At 43.6% G+C, this 17931-nt stretch overlaps 1 long non-coding RNA gene across 1 annotated transcript in view; it reads left to right on the top strand.

Annotated features, from left to right (window-relative positions):
• LOC149457094 (uncharacterized) overlaps positions 1–17931 on the top strand; it is a 57414-nt gene that overhangs the window by 36166 nt on the left and 3317 nt on the right. The window lies entirely within an intron of this gene.

Here is a 17931-nt window from a genome sequence, read left to right as displayed (position 1 = left end):
AAGGTATTTAGCAGTTTATATTTACTAAAATAATTGCATTTCCATGTTGTGTGTACTTTGGGAGAGCAGATATAGTGAATGCAGGGTCCAGGGAGAGCAGATATAGTGAATGCAGGGTCCTGGGAGAGAGGATATAGTGAATTCAGGGTCCGGGGGGACCGAAGATAGTGAATGCAGGGTCTGGGGAAAACAGATATAGTGAATGCCGGGTCCGGGGGGACCAGATATAGTGAATGCAGGGTCTGGGAAGAGCAGATATAGTGAATGTAGGGTTCGAGGGGGGACCGGATATAGTGAATGCCGGGTCCGGGGGGGACCAGATATAGTGAATGCAGGGTCTGGGAAGAGCAGATATAGTGAATGCAGGGTTTGAGGGGGGACCGGATATAGTGAATGCAGGGTCCGGGGGGAGAGCAGATATAGTGAATGCAGGCTCCGGGGAGACCGGATATAGTGAATGCAGGGTCCGGGGAGACCGGATATAGTGAATGCAGGGTCCAGGGAGACCGGATATAGTGAATGCAGGGTCCGGGGAGAGCGGATATAGTGAATGCAGGGTCCGGGGAGACCGGATATAGTGAATGCAGGGTCCGGGAGACTGGATATAGTGAATGCAGGGTCCGGGGAGACCGGATATGGTGAATGCGGGGTCCGGGAGACCGGATATAGTGAATGCGGGGTCTGGGGAGACCGGATATAGTGAATGCGGGGTCCGGGGAGACCGGATATAGTGAATGCAGCGTCCGGGAGACCGGATATAGTGAATGCAGGGTCCGGGGAGACCGGATATAGTGAATGCAGGGTCCGGGGAGACCGGATATAGTGAATGCAGGGTCCGGGGAGACCGGATATAGTGAATGCAGGGTCCGGGGAGAGCGGATATAGTGAATGCAGGGTCCGGGGAGACCGGATATAGTGAATGCGGGGTCCGGGAGACCGGATATAGTGAATGCGGGGTCCGGGGAGACCGGATATAGTGAATGCGGGGTCCGGGGAGACCGGATATAGTGAATGCGGGGTCCGGGGAGACCGGATATAGTGAATGCGGGGTCCGGGGAGACCGGATATAGTGAATGCGGGGTCCGGGGAGACCGGATATAGTGAATGCGGGGTCCGGGGAGACCGGATATAGTGAATGCAGGGTCCGGGAGACCGGATATAGTGAATGCGGGGTCCGGGGAGACCGGACATAGGGGTTAATCCTCCGCATTGTGTAAAATACATTTACTGAATATTATCTGTGCCCCTTTGGTGATGTCAGGGTCCACACTTGAGGGCCCCTGTATCAAGAAAGTTGACCATCACTGCACTAGACCATTTTATTGCAGTTTAGATGGTGTTTTTTTTTTAACCAATTATTTATTAGTAGCACCTGTATGGTAGAATTTAGGTTTTTGGCAATGCAACATGTTCATTTTAGATATTTAAACACAGTATTTGATGAAAAGTGTAGCAATACATCACATGGCAATCACTTGGCAATCACCTAGTAAATCTCTGTTCTGCAGAAATTGTTCCTGTTTTATCTCTACGATGTAGATTACGGGTATTTCCCAGGACCGGCTCATTAATACGAGTCTATAAGTCACCTTATCAGCGCTATTACCCAATATCACTTACACCACATTTCTTAAAAGTAATTCTGGTGCTTTAAAAAAAAAAAATATAAAACCTCCTTAATGAGAAGACTCAACTGCTTCTCTACTGGGCAATTTTAACATTTTAATTTTTTTTGCTAGAAAATTACTTAAAACCTCCAAACGTTATGTAGTGGCAACTTTGGAAATACCAGGTAAAACTCCGGGCACGAACTTGAGGAAAACACACTTTTAATTAACCAGCGCTGGTTGAGACTTAGCAAGGACTCATGTCTGCAAGCTAAGTGCCTTGAAAAGCATCTCATACATATCAGCAATTACGTCACAATGCATATATTTCCTCTTTCACTTTCTGTACATTCAAAAGACTTTATAAACAGTGAGGAATGTGACCTTGCTAGATAATTTATCTTCAGCTAAAAATTAAAGTACCATCTACAGACTGGTACACCCTATCGTTGGTGTCATTGGGAGGAACAGTGCCCTATCGTTGGTGTCAGTGGGAGGAATAGTGCCCCATTATTGGTGTCAATGGGAGGAATAGTGCCCCATTGTTGGTGTCAATGGGAGGAATAGTCCCCCACTGTTGGTGTCAGTGGGAGGAATAGTCCCCCATTGTTGGTGTCAGTGGGAGGAATAGTCCCCCATTGTTGGTGTCAGTGGGAGGAATAGTGTCCTATCGTTGGTGTAAGTGGGAGAAATAGTGCCCTATTGTTGGTGTCAGTGTGAGTAAACAATGCATCTTTAGTATTAGGGGGAGGAATAGCGCTCCATTGCTGGTGTCAGTGGGAGGAATAGTGCCCTATCCTTGGTGTCAGTTTGAGTCCCTCATCATTGGCGTCAGTGGGAGGAATAGTGCCCTGTTGTTGGTGTCAGTGGGAGAAATAGAGCCCCATTGCTGGTGTCAATGGGCCCCATTGCTGATGAATTATGTCCCATAGCCAGAATTATGTCCCATTGTTGGTGTCAGTGGGAGAAATAGAGCCCCATTGTTGGTGTCAATTATTATTATTATTATACAGTATTTATAAAGTGCCAATAGTTCGCTCAGCGCTGTACATTACAAAGGGGGACAGAACGTGACAGAACAATACCAATACAATGCAAAACATGAGGGGATCGAGGGCCCTGCTCTTTCGAGCTTACAATCTAGGAGAGGGGCTCCATTGCTGATGTCAGTAATGGGAATTATGTCCCATTGTTGGTGTCAGTGGGAGGAATAGTGTTTTGAATTAGTGGGAGGAAAAGTGCCTCAAGGGCCAGATAAAGGCAACAAACAAAAACCTCCAATTTTGAGAAATTGTTGACACCAACAATGGGGCTCTATTTCTCCCACTGACACCAACATCCGGCCCCCCGGGCCACAAGCTTGGAGACCACTGATCTACAGTACTTGCATTGCATATAGAAGCACAGAGACATCACTGGGTTTACAATAAGGTATGCAGCAAAAATTAAAAGTTTTATTTCAAGGATAAGTTCACCTTTGGGAACATGTTACATGTTCCACCCGTTGTTAGGGGTGCTGCAACTGCTGCAAAAAAAAATGTGCATTGATTATTTTTGGTCAAAAGGCGAACTTATATTTTCATAATATAATTGAAATGTTAATAAAAGGGGAAAGGAGGACCCAGAGAAATCACAATATAAGCAGATTACATTCCCGCTGACTGTCTGCCGTATTATCGTGTTCAGTAGTTCTTTCACATCAAGTATTTTTCTGCATTAATCAGCTTCAGGAGACATTGGTCCCCTCCTAGATCTCCCAGGAATACAGGACGTATATAGCCGTGTATTTTTGCAAGCTGTTTTATAGTTTCCTGTGAATCAGCCTCTCGGCTGGAGCAACATCAAAGCTGGCGCAGATCCTTTGAAATTGATAATAAAATAGAAAAGTTCCAAGTTGTGGAAGAGTTGTGTTTAGGGCCCCCAGCCATCCCGCCTCGGCCAGGGAATACTCAAGAAAAAGGATTTCATAACCCTTTCCGGTTGGCATTTCTAAGTCGCACGTCATGGAGTCATTTGTGAATGCCGGGCGGGGATAGCAGTGTTTATATCGCGCTGATGATGTGTGATTTATTTTACTACTGCAAAAATGAACAGCCAATTAAAAGAAATCTTCATGTGACTGTATATACATGATAGCCTGGGAAATAGCATTGTTTTGGAGAGGTCAGCAAGGCAGTCTATGTGTTTCTTTCAGTAAAGGTTTTGGGCTGAGAGTCATTGCTGGACTTCAGAAAGATTGTAAAATGTTTACAGGGAGGGTTAGTGTTGGGGTTACGGGGAGGGATAGTGTTGGGGTTACAGGGAGGGATAGTGTTGGGGTTACAGGGAGGGTTGGTGTTAGGGTTACAGGGAGGGTTAGTGTTGGGGTTACAGGGAGGGTTAGTATTGGGTTTACAGGGAGGATTAGTGTTGGAGTTACAGGGAGGATTAGTGTTGGGTTTACAGGGAGGGTTAGTGTTGGGTTTACAGGGAGGGTTAGTGTTGGGTTTACGGGGAGGGTTAGTGTTGGGGTTACGGGGAGGGATAGTGTTGGGGTTACAGGGAGGGATAGTGTTGGGGTTACAGGGAGGGATAGTGTTGGGGTTACAGGGAGGGTTGGTGTTAGGGTTACAGGGAGGGTTGGTGTTGGGGTTACAGGGAGGATTAGTGTTGGGGTTACAGGGAGAGTTAGTGTTGGGGTTACAGGGAGGGTTGGTGTTGGGGTTACAGGGAGAGTTAGTGTTGGGGTTACAGGGAGGATTAGTGTTGGGTTTACAGGGAGGGTTCGTGTTGGGGTTACAGGGAGGGATAGTGTTGGGGTTACAGAAGGCTTAGTGTTAGGGTTATAGGAAGGGTTAGGACTCATATACACGGGGCGTTTGGAAAACTCTTCTGAACAATGGAAACTGACTGCTGGAAAACGTAGGTTAAAAAATGTCAGTTTAGCTGCGTTTGCATACCGCTTTTATGTGCATTTGCGTTCAGAAGCGGTTTTAAAAGATAATCTCAGGAGACCTTCCCAAATGCCCAGAATGAACTGAAAAATAGTAAACAATTAACTATTTAAGACATTTTGAGAGGAATAGAGAGAGCAGAAGCAGAAAGAGCAGTATTTGTGGAGATGACTTGTCTTTTCTGGTTGTAGTCACTATGGATTCCATCATGAGCATAATGCGGCACGTTCTACCATTTTTCCCTTCACACGAAACGTGGAACTGACTGCGCTGGTGTACCGGGTCCATTTGAATACATGGAAAACGCTTTGCATGACTTTCTGATGATGAAAAAAGGCTCCGGACAGCATTTGGACATGGAACAGTTAAAAAACACTTCTAAACGCAAACGCTTATAAACGCAGTTAACCGTGTTTACAAGACGTTACATGCGTTTACAAGCATTTGGCGTTTGAAACTCTGGTAAAATCTACTCCTGAACGTAGGTTTGCTGCGTTCAAAAAAGGACTGTAAACTCAACTGCCTGTAAACGAAGATGTGTACACAGACACATAGGAAAACATTAGGGAGAGTTCAGTTTAGCAGCTGCAGTGTACATGAGCCCTTAGTGTTGGGGCTGCAGAGATGGAGGGTTAGGGTTACAAGGAGGGATGGTGTTAGGGTTACAGAGAGGGATGGCTAGTGTTGGGGTTACATGGAAAGTTAGTGTTAGGGTTATAGGAAGGGTTAGTGTTGAGATTACAGGGAGGTTAGTGTTAGGGTTATAGGGAGGGTAAGTGTTGGGGCTGCAGAGATGGAGGGTTAGGGTTACAAGGAGGTATGGCTAGTGTTGAGGTTACATGGAAAGTTAGTGTTAGGGTTATAGGAAGGGTTAGTGTTGAGATTACAGAAGGGTTAATGTTCGGGTTATAGGGAGGGTTAGTGTTGGAGGTTGCAGGGAGGGTTAGGGTTACAAGGAGCTATGGTGTTAGGGTTACAGAGAGGGATGGCTAGTGTTGGGGTTACATGGAAAGTTAGTGTTAGGGTTATAGGAAGGGTAAGTGTTGAGATTACAGGGAAGTTGGTGTTAGGTTTACAGGAAGGGGTAGTATTGGGTTTTCAGGGAGGTGAACTCTATATAAAAACTACCAACTCCTCTGTTTCCTTGCATTAGGCTGTTGTATGGAAGAGTCTCTCTTCATTTAAATTTTGATAAATTCAGTTATCAAAATATTCATGCAAGGAAATGATCTCTATGGGAACAGTTCCCAAACATCTTGCTGTCTGTGTGTCTGGCAACAAAAGCCAACTGGTGGTTGTAAAACAAAGATTGTATGAATATTTTATTGCCTCTTAACAAATATCCCCCTGTACCTCTGAGCATTCTGCAGGAAGGCCTTTAGCTACTAAGGAACTACAAGTCCCAGTTTGTCTGCCCAGAACATGCCAGGAACATAGAGCTCCTGGAGGCCTGGGGATAACAGGGGTACAAGGAGCTCACCAGGAGCTCAGTGATTATTCAATGGATTAAGAATAATGCAGGCCATAGACGGGTCCAAAAAGCGCCCAATTTTTCAGCCCAAAAAAAAATTGACTGATTTTCGCACTGTTAATGGGTTAATTGGTCGGCCGTTTTAGCACATTTTTTTTATCGGTCAAGTTGGAAAATTTGCAGGCGATTTTGACGATCGGCTGATTTTCCCGGTAATGATGGGCAAATCGGCCGATTGTTTTACCGATAAAAAATCTGCGCATGAGCCGTGACCTGCAAGAAGAAGAAAAAGAAGAAGAAAAAGGAGAAGAAGAAAAAGAAGAAGCATAAAAAGAAGAAGAAAAGAAGAAGTAGAATTCCAGTCTGCTATTATATTTTAAATGAAAAGTCTTGCGGTTGCAACAATGTATCCATTTGTATCCGAATAAAACCATCTGTATCCAAAATGGATACAAATGGATACATTGTTGCAACCGCAAGACTTTCATGTAAAATATAATAGCGGAGCTCTCTGCAGGGACAGAAGTAATTATGGGGTAAATGCCGGCCGTAGACGGGACGAAAATTTGCCGATTTTTTTTTTACCTTTCGTGGCAACGTTGGCCGATTGAACGACCAATTTTTAGTTTTTTTATAAAAAAACGGCCGGTTTTCGACCCGTCTATGGCCGGCATAAGAAGCAAATTTTCTCCGCAGGCACTGAAGAATTTCATATTTGAAAACCCTGAGCCTGTGAATGAACATTCGGGAGATTTACAGCGTGAAGATAAAGGAAAACCTTACTCTGATATTAAAGAACGCTATTTCAGGTGGAAGCTGTACATGTTCCATGAGTCACTTTAATTGCAGGGCATATAAATACACTTTAACCGGTTCAAGACCGCCGACAGTAAATCAACTTTCCATGGATCGATTCCCCATACTGAAAGAGCGTTAAGGATGAAGTCCAGGTATGGATATTTTTACATAGGTACATTGGACCAACTATGTATATACCATACCTGACCTATGCCCCCGGAAGTTGGAAATCAGAAGACACCACTAATCCAGTGATCTTCACTAGCATCGAGGTCCCGTACTGAGTGGCTGGCCTGCTGCATTGTGAAAACAGGAGGTCGGCCGCTGAGCGTGGGAATCAATCAGAGAACACTTTCCATTTTTATAGTGAATGTAAAGAGCTCTCTAAGTGGACAAGGTGGCAGGGTGGCGAAGTCGCAATCCCCATCCCTTGCAATCACAGCACACTTTGCATTCATTGAGAAAATTCCAATCTTCTGTGAATGGCGTCTGTGCCAAAGCGGCTGGCCTCCAGTATTCAGTAAGCAGCAAGGAAGCTGCTTGGCACATGACCCCGAAACTAGCGGCAATCGCTGGAGTAGCGGTGTAGTAGCAGTGCCCTGTAGTGTATTTAGGTTTCGTGCTGCCCTAGGCAACAAAAAAATTGGCTCCCCCCCCCACGGAGAGACCCTGACACTGACCAACACCCCCCTCCCCCACGAAGAGAGCCTGACATTGACCAGCAACACCTCAGCCTCCCCACCCGAGAGAGCCCTCCACTATCACCACCCTGAGAGAAGAGAAGACACTCACCTTCACAGTTCCATCCCTGGGAATGAGTCAGGCTCTGCATACACCATCAAGCAGCCCGCAGCCTCTCTAAGATCCCACCTAGTCCCCAAGCTGTGTGTGTCCCTTCTTCCATCCCTTCCTTTGGGGGGCGATGCTACCCCCCTGAAAAACTCTGACATACAAAGCCATTCACAACGCCGCCCCAAACTACCTAACTGACCTGATACCCAAATACCACCCTACCCGTGCCCTTCGTTCCTCACAGGACCTCCTACTCTCCAGCTCCCTGGTCTCCTCCTCCCACGCCCGACTGCAGGACTTCTCCAGGACTTCCCCCATCCTCTGGAACTCCCTACCCCAATCCATCAGACTGTCACCTACCCTCCTCACCTTCAGGCGCACCCTGAAAACCCATCTCTTCAGGGAAGCCTACCTCACCCTCACCTAACAACCAATCTCCTCCACTCCTCCTACCACTCCATCCCCCACAGCCACTTCCTCCTGTACCTCTACCCCCTCCCTCCTAGATTGTAAGCTCGAAAGAGCAGGGCCCTCGAACCCCTCGTGTATTGTATTGTACTGTCTTGTCTCATGTTCTGTCCCCCTCTGTAATGTACAGCGCTGAGCAAACCCTTTGGCGCTATATAAATACTGTATAATAATAATACAGATAAAATAGCTAAATAAAACTTGATATAGATTAAAGTGGAGCTCCCGTCCCCAGAATCAATTAAAAAAAAAAAAAATCTCCCCATGATTGTTATTACTTGTACATTTAAATTAGAATACTGTCAGAACAGTATTCATGCTGGTTAGTTTTAAATCATTAAAAATGTACCTGATCTCGGCAGGCTGGTGGCCATCTAGGATGTTTCGTACAGGTTGCCACAGCAATGGCGGCAGCGGTGAAAATACCCGTCCCAATGTTATAGCAACCTGTCCGTCACATTTCATTATTAGGCACCCCGAACACTCCTGGGATAGATGACACCGATATCCCAGGAGTCAATGGGAATCGCCTAATGACGTCATCGCCTAGGTGGCCAGAACAGGAAGTGCCGCCTGAAGATATATAACAAAGGTATTTAGAAACAAACAAACAAAAAATAATTTCCGTGTAGCACTGTACACCGGAGGGGGCATTGGAAACATTGGAAGTTAAAAAAAAAGACTGGAATTCCGCTTTAATGTCAGGGTCAGTATGTTTTAGGTAGGATAAAAAAAAAACCCAGAATGCACATTGTTTCTTGGCCCTACTAAGGGTACTAACAACAAAAAATATACATATACACTCACCGGCACTTTATTAGGTATATGTTAATCACATGAGGTTTGTTAGTAAACCAATCTATCAGGCTGAAGCTGGCAGTGCGTTTTTTGAACCTTTTCTTACCCAGCCGCAACGTTCCTATTAACTGGACATTTCAGGTCTGTCTGATCACATGACTAATGTGGTCACATGATCAGCAGCTGGTCCCACTGGCTTTTGATTCTCACTAGAGACAGTCAGTGGCAGCTCGGTCTCTGTGCTGGGAGCATGCAGCAAACACGTTCTAGCACAGAAACCTCAGCTGCTATAGATGCATATTTGCAGTGTGTGGGTGTTAAAGCCCACCCATATGGAAGAAAAATATATTTGACATATTTTTTTTTAAATATTCTTTCCTAATATATTTACATATATTTGAAATACTACAATTTTGACCTTATTCAATATATTTAAAAAAATAAATAAATTATATATATATATATATATATATTTATATGTATATATATATATATATATATCTACTATATGTTGAAATGCGCTTTTATTACAAAATATTTGATAAATATTTTTAAAAATACATTTTCAAATATACGTATGTATGTCTTTAAAAACACAAATCTACATTTTTGGAATGCATTTACAGATATATGTAAAAATATGTGTTAAAATGACTTTTTGTACATGTTAAAAAAATCTGAAGAACATATTTAAAAAAAATATGTTTTTAAAAATATTTTTCATATATTTTGTAATATATAAAAAACGCATTTCAACATGCAACATCTATCTATCTATCTATCTATCTATCTATAAATATATATATATATTTATTTATTTATTGAAATATATTTTAAAAAAAATAGCATATGGCCAAAATTGTAGTATTTCAAATATATGTCAATATATTTGGGAAGAATATTTTAAAAATATATTTCTAATATATTTTTCTTCCATGTGGGCACCCTCCTTGTTGTTGCACATGCTCGGCAAGATCCACTTGATTAATAAGCTCCAGGGGCAGAGTGAAACGCGTTGGTGCTTGGCCTGGCTGGGCTGTTACACTTTCTTACTTGAGGTTTGCAGAGATGTGCGGCTCATATGGACATTTATTTTCTTCCTTGTACATTGCTGTCTGCAGCCTGAACGAGCCCCATCCTAGCCTGCACTCACAGTAGTTGGCTTTATTGATTGGGATCCTTACAGCCTGAGCGGCATCCACAATTTCGGTTTGGGGTCACATGCTCGGCAATAGGTTAAAACATTGCAGCAAATAAACGTTTCATACGTCCTAAAGATATTAACTAGGAAGGGTAATTTGCAATAGAATGTATTGTCAAGTTAACTGATGCATAGTGACTCTGCTAAATGTGGTCTGGGAATATACAGATCAATGATTTCAATCAGGAGTCTCCAAACGGTCTAAACAAAGGGCCAGTTTATGGTCCATCAAAATTTAGGGGGAATGCACTGTGTCCAGCAGGACTGGGAATTTCCCTTCCATCATTGGGAAAAAACACCACCACATTTGGTATTATGGGGAGGAATAGTGCCCCATCGTTGGCATCATTGGGAAAAATACTACCCCATCATTGGTATTATTGGGAAGAATACTGCCACATCGTTGGTATTATTGGGAAGAATATTGCCGCATTGTTGGTATCATTGGGAAGAATATTGCCGCATTGTTGGTATCATTGGGAAGAATACTGCTGCATTGTTGGTATCATTGGGAAGAATACTGCCGCATTGTTGGTATCATTGGGAAGAATATTGCCGCATTGTTGGTATCATTGTGAAGAATACTGCCCCATTGTTGGTATCATTGGGAAGAATATTGCCACATCGTTGGTATCATTGGGAAGAATTTTGCCACATTGTTGATATCATTGGGAAGAATACTGCCCCATTGTTGATATCATTGGGAAGAATATTGCTGCATTGTTGGTATCATTGGGAAGAATACTGCCCCATTGTTGGTATCATTGGGAAGAATACTGCCCCATTGTTGGTATCATTGGGAAGAATACTGCCCCATTGTTGGTATAATTGGGAAGAATACTGCCCCATTGTTGGTATTATTGGGAAGAATACTGCCCCATCGTTGGTATCATTGAGAATAATACTGCCCCATCGTTGGTATCATTGAGAGTAATACTGCCCCGATCGTTGGTATCATTGGGAAGAATATTGCCGCATTGATGGTATCATTGGGAAGAATACTGCCACATTGTTGGTATCATTGGGAAGAATACTGCCCCATCGTTGGTACCATTGCGAAGAATAGTACCCAACCGTTGGTATCATTGGAAAGAATAGTGCCCTATTGTTGGTATCAATGGGAAGAATACTGTCCCATCGTTGGTATCAGTGGGAAGAATACTGTCCCATCGTTGGTATCATTGGGAAGAATACTGCCCCATTGTTGGTATCATTGGGAAGAATATTGCCCCATTGTTGGTATCATTGGAAAGAATACTGCCCCATTGTTGGTATCATTGGGAAGAATACTGTCCCATCGTTGGTATCATTGGGAAGAATACTGCCCCATTGTTGGTATCATTGGGAAGAATACTGCCCCATTGTTGGCGTCAGTGGGAGAAATAGTGATATCAGTTGGCAGAACTGTGTCTCTTATCAGTGGGAAAAACAGTGTCCCAAGGGCTGGATAAAGGCAAGCAAAGGGCCGCATCTGGCCCCTGGGCTGCAGTTTGGAGGTCACTGATTTAAATGATGGTCTTTCAAGAGCTAGCTCCTGCCTACATCCCTAATCCAGCTACAAAAAGTACTCTTTGGGCAAGATTTACTAAGTCACCAGTCACACCACTGTGATTTAAAATCATGCGATTTGTGTGCAATTTCAGCACAATTTCTGAAGACTTTATTGCTGCTTGTGACAATGATTTCTTGCAATTTGCAGTGCGATTTCCATTACATTCTATGTATGTGAAATGGCAACAAAACTGCAGAAAAAGTAATGTAAGAACTACTTTAGAATTCACGCTGCAGTGATCGCACATGTTAAGACACTGACATTCACTAGATGCGATTTCTCAAATTGCACCGGTATGACCAGGCACTATTATTATTAAAGGTACAGTTTACACAGCACTTTATATATATATTGTACATTCACATCAGTCCCTAACCCTCAAGGGGTATACAATCTAAGGTTCCTAACTTACATTCATACACATACTAGGGCCAATTTACCTATCAGCATGTCTTTGGAGTGTGGAAGTAAACCCATGCAGGCACAGAGAGAACATGCAAACTCCAGGCAGGTGGTGCCATGGTTGGGATTTGAACCAACAACTCTAGTGCTGCTAGGGGGAAGTGCTAACCGCTTAGCCACTGTGCTGCCCGAAGCTGCAATCTGGTGAAGCTGTGCATATTAACCAATCAGCTTCTAACTTGAGCTTGTTCAGTTAAGCTTTGACAATAAAACCTGGCAGCTGATTGGTTTCTATGCAGAGCTGCACCAGATTTTGCACTCTTCAGTTTGAGTAAATCAACCCTTTTTCATATGTATCAATGGGCTCTGCTCTCGAAAGGGTTCAACATTATTTGGGACAGAAATAAATAAACAGAGAGAGAAAAACAAAGGATGGTGTAATCTGAGGCCAGCAGCGGCTCCCCTGCATAGTGCAATCGTTTCTCTCATTGCCAGTGTCAGGGGAGAGAATGATTCCAGATTGGGGCCCTCGGGAGGATAGGAGGATTATATGTCAGAACACCAGAGCAGCAATGTTCTGTACTGGTCCCAGGACAGGGAAATGACGGCTTGTATGGGAGTCATCAGCCTGAGATCTCCCTACAGAGAGAACAGCTCGCTGCATATTCCATAGTCCGAGGGCTCTCTGCTCTTAGTACCCCCACAAGGCACCTCTGAAGAGTTCGGGGGGCACTTCTGTATATGGAAGAACAGATGAAAGTTTTCTAAAATTATAATTGAATTTTGTATTAAATAAAGACATGCTGGTAGGTGAATTGGCTCCTGTCTAAATTGTCCCTAGTAAGTGTATGTATGAATGTGAGTTAGGGACCTTAGATTGTACGCCCCTTGAGGGTTAGGGACCTTAGATTGTACGCCCCTTGAGGGTTAGGGACCTTAGATTGTACGCCCCTTGAGGGTTAGGGACCTTAGATTGTACACCGCTTGAGGGTTAGGGACCTTAGATTGTATGCCCCTTGAGGGTTAGGGACCTTAGATTGTATGCCCCTTGAGGGTTAGGGACCTTAGATTGTACACCCCTTGAGGGTTAGGTACCTTAGATTGTACACCCCTTGAGGGTTAGGGACCTTAGATTGTACGCCCCTTGAGGGTTAGGGACCTTAGATTGTACGCCCCTTGAGGGTTAGGGACCTTAGATTGTACACCGCTTGAGGGTTAGGGACCTTAGATTGTATGCCCCTTGAGGGTTAGGGACCTTAGATTGTACACCCCTTGAGGGTTAGGGACCTTAGATTGTACACCCCTTGAGGGTTAGGGACCTTAGATTGTACACTCCTTGAGGGTTAGGGACCTTAGATTGTACGCCCCTTGAGGGCTAGGGACCTTAGATTGTACGCCCCCTGAGGGTTAGGGACTGATGTGAATGCACAATATATATGTAGAGTGCTGCGGAAATTGACGGCGATATACAAGTACCTGAAATAAATAAATACACCCAAAAGCAAACATTTTATTTATTTCAGGTACTTATATAGCGCCATCAATTTACGCAGCACTTTACATATATATTGTACATTCCCATCAGTCCCTAACCCTCAAGGGGTGTACAATCTAAGGTCCCTAACCCTCAAGGGGTGTACAATCTAAGGTCCCTAACCCTCAAGGGGCGTACAATCTAAGGTCCATAGCTCACATTCATACATACTAGTGGCCCTAGTACTGTATGTGTGAATGTGAGTTAGGGACAGGATCTAATTAACCTACCAGCATGTCTTTGGAGTGTGGGAGGAAGCTGGAGTACCTGGAGAAAACCCACACAGGCACAAGGAGAACATGTAAACTCCAGGCAGGAGGTGCTGTGGTTGGGATTTGAACCAATGACCCTTGTGCTGCCAGACAGAAGTGCTAAACATTTAGCCACTGTACTACCCAGACATTTATTATAGTGCAGCTTAGCAATTCTTAGATGTGGTGGCTGCATTAGTCCCCCCCCCCCTTTTTTTTGTGTTTTTTCTTCTTTCTTTTCTGATTAATAAAATACCAACCAATAGGTAGTATACCAAACCTAAGTAAAGTGCATGAAAGTAAATGTGTAGCGCCAATCATGCAAAATAGTGTGTCTAATAAAGACGTATGCCAAAAAAAACTGAATTCAAGAATTGAGTGAAAATAAAATAATTGTTCATATAATCAAATTTTCCAGTGTAAAAAACTTAAAAGTATCAGTCCACCACTACCGCAAAGTGCTCTTGCTTACAGTAAAGTAATTAAAAAAATGCTGTCACCCTGTGAATTCAAGACTCACCAAAACTGATGGCTGCCACTACAACAGCAATAACGCCCCTGGGTTTAAACAGAAGTTCCATAAATGCACGTGGCTGGCAAATGACTGTATCCACAGGTACCACTCTGTCTGGACAGGCTGTGATGAAATAAAGCTCACAGATATGCCTCCAATAGTGTAGTATTTATTATAAAACCCATATAAAATACATCAAGTGCATCAAAGAAATGTCAGCTTACATAGATGGCCTGGAATCGCGCAGCGGCATGACGTCAGCTCTGCACACTCCTCACCGACGCGTTTCGTCCAATAAGATTATCAATGGGGACTGATACTTTTAAGTTTTCTACACTGGAAAAGTTTATTACATGGACAATTATTTTATTTTCACTCGATTCTTGAATTCTGCTTTTTGCTATATGTCTTTATTACACACATGGTTGGTGCTACAGTTTGACTTTTATGCACACTTTCTTTTGTGACTTTTTTGGGGGTTGGGTTTATGAGGGATGAGTTGCTAAAAGAAGTCTCTTTATTAGAGTCTTTAAATGTATAGGCGGCCTCTTTATGAGAATGTGGATTGTAGTTGGTTTATTTAGGAATAGGAGAGACAACTGAAGCTTATGTGAAAGATTTTGTTTGTGTTATTATTGATGTAAAAGTTCAATAAAAATTATAGTTTTTTTAAAAAAAAATTATAATTTCATGTTGTAAAGTTATTAGAACTGTTAGGGGAGATATTGCATGCATTTATATACAAACGGTAAAAAAAAAATCACAAAAGAATAGTATATTATAGGTAAGGGCCGATTGTGAGCTATAATTGCTGTGTTTGCCTTAAAGTGGTATTAAACCCAAAAGCATACATTTACTATATTGCAGCTTACCAATGCTTAGATGCAGGGCTGACTGACAAGTCATGGGGCCCCTGGGCAATAGGGGATCATGGGGCCCCTGTGACCTTGCCCAAACTCAAAAAAGTCTATGTAAAAGGTACCAGGGGCATCTCATGGGGCCCCCTACTGACACCGGGCCCTCGGGCAGTGCCCGAGTTTCCAAATGGTCAGTCCGCCCCTGCTTAGATGTGATGGCTGCATTAGTTTTCTTTTTTATGCTTTCTTTCTTTTATTTTCACCCGATGTTGCTGCCAGTAGGTTTGTTATTATTCAACAGAACAAGCTGTCCAGCAGCTGTAACAATAAGAGTGTTGAGACAAACCATTTAACACTGACGGGGGTTCTTACATTGGTCATCTTTTATCTATTTGGGTAAAACCTTTATCCCAAAAGGAAAAAACAGTTTGCTGCTTATAAAGTGTTAGCTGGCGTTTGGCTTCAATTTGTTAGTGTATCTCTATCTGCTAGTACAGTGGTGGGCAACCTTTTTTTTCAACTGAGCCAAATCTCGCCAAAACCACGATTGAAATTTATTTTGAGAGCCACATTTTTAAAACTGAAAATACATAGGATGGTACACTGTTTTTAGTTTCAATAAGTTTTTATAGTAATTCATCCCCCATAGTAATTCATCCCCCATATAGTAATTCATCCCCCATATAGTAATTCATCCCCCATATAGTAATTCACCCCCCATAGTAATTCATCCCCCATAGTAATTCATCCCCCATAGTAATTCATCCCCCATATAGTAATTCATCCCCCATAGTAATTCATCCCCCATATAGTAATTCATCCCCCATAGTAATTCATCCCCCATATAGTAATTCATCCCCCATAGTAATTCATCCCCCATAGTAATTCATCCCCCATATAGTAATTCATCCCCCATATAGTAATTCATCCCCCATAGTAATTCATCCCCCATATAGTAATTCATCCCCCATAGTAATTCATCCCCCATATAGTAATTCATCCCCCATAGTAATTCATCCCCCACAGTAATTCATCCCCCATATAGTAATTCATCCCCCATAGTAATTCACCCCCCCTATAGTAATTCATCCCCCCTATAGTAATTCATCCCCCATATAGTAATTCATCCCCCCTATAGTAATTCATCCCCCATAGTAATTCATCCCCCATAGTAATTCATCCCCCATATAGTAATTCATCCCCCATATAGTAATTCATCCCCCATATAGTAATTCATCCCCCCTATAGTAATTCATCCCCCATATAGTAATTCATCCCCCATATAGTAATTCATCCCCCCTATAGTAATTCATCCCTCATATAGTAGTAGTAAGTAAGTAGCAAGTAGTAAGCCAAGTCCCCCCTGTGTCAATTCACTTACCTTTGCTCCGCGCGTTCCTCTCGCCGTGTTCCCGCGCCATTCCGGTCTTCAGGGCGGACTGTGAGAGGAACCTAGCTCCTCTCACGTTCGTCACGCTGCCCCGCCTACACACATCCTGACAGCCAATCACTGGCTATCAGGATGTGAGTGGCAGCGAGACTGGCCAATCATTGCATTTGAGTGCGCTGCCCCGGCTGTTTTTTTTTTGGATCACGCTGCAGAGTCCCTGCCGCCCGAGAGGAGGGAGGGAAGCGGGCGCCCGGCACACAAGAGCCACATTAAAGTGTGTAAAGAGCCACATGTGGCTCGCGAGCCGCGGCTTGCCGACCACTGTGCTAGTACATCTAACACTCCCCTACCCCCAGCCTGACAGTGCTGCTGTCCAAAGGTGTCCCTGTGCTCTTTCTTCTATAGTGGGGGCGCTCTAATACAGGAGGTATGTTACTGGCCGGATCACCAGGTGAAAACGCCTTAAAAAAAATGCAGCCATCACATCTAATGATTGGTAAGCTGCAATACATTACATTTTTGGGGGGTTTTTGGGTTTATACTACCACTTTAAAGTGTCTCTGTCACCAACATAACAGAAAAATTAAGTATTTTAAATTCTTACCTAATTATTTTCCCTTTCCATAAAAGAGATTTACTCAGTTGCAATGTACCTTTGAACTTGCTAGAAAATTTGACAACTTCAGGAAAAGTCATTCCCGCTCAACAGAAGACGATCACTTGACTGGATTTAATGGTGGCTACCATGTAACTGAAAAACTGGAAATCCGAGTGAATCAAAAGAAAAAGAGTGCAAAGTTAGTTTTACTAAACCACAGAAACTGCATTCACTATATCCGCTCTCCCCGGACCCTGCGTTCACTATATCTGGTCTCCCTGGACCCTGCGTTCACTATATCTGGTCTCCCCGGACCCTGCGTTCACTATATCTGGTGTCCCCGGACCCTGCGTTCACTATATCTGGTGTCCCCGGACCCTGCGTTCACTATATCTGGTGTCCCCGGACCCTGCATTCACTATATCTGGTGTCCCCGGACCCTGCATTCACTATATCTGGTCTCCCTGGACCCTGCGTTCACTATATCTGGTCTCCCTGGACCCTGCATTAACTATATCTGGTCTCCCCGGACCCTGTATTCACTATATCTGGTCTCCCCGGACCCTGCATTCACTATATCCGGTCTCCCCGGACCCTGCATTCACTATATCCGGTCTCCCCGGACCCTGCATTCACTATATCCGGTCTCCCCGGACCCTGCATTCACTATATCCGGTCTCCCTGGATCCTGCATCCACTATATTTGGTCTCCCCGGACCCTGCATTCACTATATCTGCTCTCCCTGTACCCTGCATTCACTATAT

The sequence above is a fragment of the Staurois parvus genome, unplaced genomic scaffold, assembly GCF_062004578.1.
Source record: "Staurois parvus isolate SC_StPar_1 unplaced genomic scaffold, SC_StPar_1.0 ptg000335l, whole genome shotgun sequence".
Lineage (NCBI taxonomy): Eukaryota > Metazoa > Chordata > Amphibia > Anura > Ranidae > Staurois > Staurois parvus.
Note: the sequence above shows the minus strand (reverse complement) of the source record. Positions and strands in the feature narration are given on the sequence as shown.